The sequence below is a fragment of the Octopus bimaculoides genome, chromosome 28, assembly GCF_001194135.2.
Source record: "Octopus bimaculoides isolate UCB-OBI-ISO-001 chromosome 28, ASM119413v2, whole genome shotgun sequence".
In the NCBI taxonomy this organism is placed as follows: Eukaryota; Metazoa; Mollusca; class Cephalopoda; order Octopoda; family Octopodidae; genus Octopus; species Octopus bimaculoides.
In genome coordinates this window covers 4,367,418-4,370,421 of record NC_069008.1, presented here as the reverse complement: position 1 = coordinate 4,370,421, position 3,004 = coordinate 4,367,418, and the positions used below count along the sequence as shown (strand labels likewise).

The 3,004-nt window shown below is 38.1% G+C and overlaps 1 long non-coding RNA gene across 1 annotated transcript in view; it reads right to left on the bottom strand.

Annotated features, from left to right (window-relative positions):
• Nucleotides 1-1,265, bottom strand: part of LOC128251131 (uncharacterized) — a 44,845-nt gene extending 43,580 nt beyond the window's left edge. Inside the window, exon 1 of the long non-coding RNA XR_008266982.1 lies at nucleotides 428-1,265. This is a non-coding gene — a long non-coding RNA (uncharacterized LOC128251131). The remainder of the gene's footprint in view (nucleotides 1-427) is intronic.
• Between the last annotated feature and the right edge of the window lie 1,739 nt (nucleotides 1,266-3,004).

The following is a 3,004-nucleotide window of genomic DNA, read 5'->3' as shown; positions in this document are numbered from 1 at the left end:
ACACACACACACACACATACACAATACACGCATATATGCTATACATACATATATAAACACATATACACGCACATATATGCATGTATATACACATGCATATATACATGCATATATACACACATACATACATGCATACAGACACATGCATATATATACACACATACATATATATACACATATACATACATACATATATATATATATATACACACAAAAATGCATATGTACATACACACGTACATACATGGATAGATAGATAGATAGATAGATAGATCTTAGAGTGTGTTTTCTACAAACAATATTATACATGCATATACACACATATACACAGACACATATACACAATATAACTCAATAATGAACAAAAAAAACCTCTTTCTTTCTTTCTTACAAAACTCGAAATGAATGAAAGAAGAAAAAAACTCACCCAAAGCACATGTAAAACAACAATAAAAGAAACTAATAGGTCAGTAATGAGGGCTTCTGCTGTACCAATTCTTTTGGTTTCCATCAAATTCTTGGTTATTTAGCCCTAGGTCAACGCTCGGACTGAGCAAAATAGGTTGATCCATCATCAAAGCCGTTCCAGTCGTGACCATATAGTTTTGGGTTTGTTGCAGACTATTGTTATCCAAGTATATATATCTATCCAATGTGTTCTTTGTTGTTGCTAGGTCAGCCGTCTGAATAAACAAAATAAGGTAGACCTAGAATCAATGGCGTTCCAGCCATGACCATTCAATTCAGTATTTTGTTTTCCGGACCATTTTGTTGTTGTTGTTTTTAATCCGTTATATCCTTCGTTGGTTGCGTGTTGTGGCTTAATTGCAGGTCAGCACTGACAGAGCAAGAAAGAGCTATTATCAAAGGTATTCCAGCTTCGACCATCCCGTCTTATGTCTTCTTCCAGACTGTAAATCCAAGACTATGATTTCGATGCCAACATTTTTCGAAGAGGGTGGTCTAATTTCGAAGGCGTAAGAATTTAGCTGTTGATCGATTGCCTAAAAGGAGGCCAACACACCACGTCGTGGTGGTCACCGGAGAGGAAAGACACAAAGATACATAAAACACAAACAGCCGGGGCCGGCAGCAACACTATACTATGTCCGACCGATAGAGCGATCACTCGCTCTACTGCCGGCCTTCACTCAAACACAACAAACACTCCACAGCTTTCCTCTCACTCCATCACGCTTTTCGCCCTCTCACGCTTTCTGTTTTACTCTTACTTTTCCTCCCACTCCTCTCTTTCTCACTCTCTATTGCCTTCCAACCTCTCTCTACCTTTCCTCCCACTTCCCTCCCTTACTTCGATTCCTTGTCACACGTTCTCACTTTCTCTTACTTTTCCTCCTATTCTCATCCCTCTCCCTCTAATAACTTTCACACCTTCTTTCTCTCTGTCTTCTCTTTGTACATCCATTTCTCGCTTTCTATTCTCTTTCTTTTCACCTTGCCTTCTACTCACTTCTATTCTACCTACACCTTCTCTCTCTCACTTATCCTCCTTCTGCTCCCTCTCACTATTCCCTTTCTCTCTTTCACTCTTTTATTTTTTATCCTTCTACTCCCTCTCTTCTATTTTACTCTTTCTTCCTTCTCTCTCTAACTTTTTCTTCTTTCTCTTTTCATATTCTATCTCTCTCTCTTCTCCCCTCCCTCCGTTTATTACGTTTCATACATTTTTTTTCTTACTTTTCCTTCTACTCATTTCTTTTCATTCTCTTCCGTTTCACACTTTCTCTCGTTTCTTTACTTCTCTCTCTCTATATATATATCTATCTATCTATCTTTCTCCGTCGTTCCTCTCACGTTTTACATCTTATATTTCCCTCCTACCCTCTTCTCACCCCTCTCTCTCTCTCTCTCTCTCTATTCCCTTTTACACTTTTTATCTCTTACCTATACTTTTTCCTCTTTCTTTTTCCTTTTTCTCTCATTCACTCTCACCGACTCTAACTCATCTTCTTGCGGTCTTTTATCCTTTCTCCTCCTCCTTTTCTCTCTTCCTTTTTAACCCTAACATTCTTACTTTCCTCCTTCTCTCTCTCTCTCTCTCTCTATCTATCTATCAATCTATCGGCGATCTTATGGTACGATCGCCTATCTACCTATCTATCTATCTATCTATCTATCTATCTATCTATCGTTCTCTTACTATTTCTCACTCTCTCTCTCTATTTCTCTCTCTCTCACACACACGCACAATCCCCTATCCAGCCCTAACACCAATACTCTTTTTTCCTTCTCTACCTCTCTTTCTTTGTTTTCTTTCTCTCGTTCTTTCTCTCCAGCTGTAATGCTGTTTCGGTCACTGGACTCACTGCCTTGAAAGATTGCTTCTTTTTTTTCGACGATCAAATCAGCTTCGCTTACGTCTCTTAATTATTCAGTCGGATGCTAATTGCCGAACTGCCAAGTTGCGTAGATATAAACAAACCAATACCGGTTACCAAGCGGAGTGGAGGCGATGCGAGTTTGTGTTTGTTCCTCACCCCTAGACAACCGAAGCTGTTTTGTTTACGTCCTTGCAAGCTAGCTGTTCGGCAAAAAGCCACTGATCAAATAATCAGTACCAGACCTAAAATAATTGTTATACATACATATATGGATGCACACACACACACACACACATATTAGGTTGGTGCATAATTATTGCAGCTTTCTTTCAACGAATTTTATTCAACAAAAACTATCACAGGTAACAAAAACATCGTTAAATGATTATTCCGGAGTATACTCACTATCTACTTCAATTACTGCTTCCCTTTTGCTTGGCAGACAGTCAGGCCATCATTTAAAGATGTTTTTGTTAAATATTGTTATTGTCTTTCTTGAATAAAATTTGTTGAAAAAAAGAAAAAAAAGGCCACAATAATTATGCCCCAACTCAATACACACTTGATTCTCTGTCTGAAGAATTTCAAATAGGAAACTCCTTACACGTCTTTCCAACGTAAAACTTTGTGATTCCTATTAACAAACGAAACATGTGTACTGG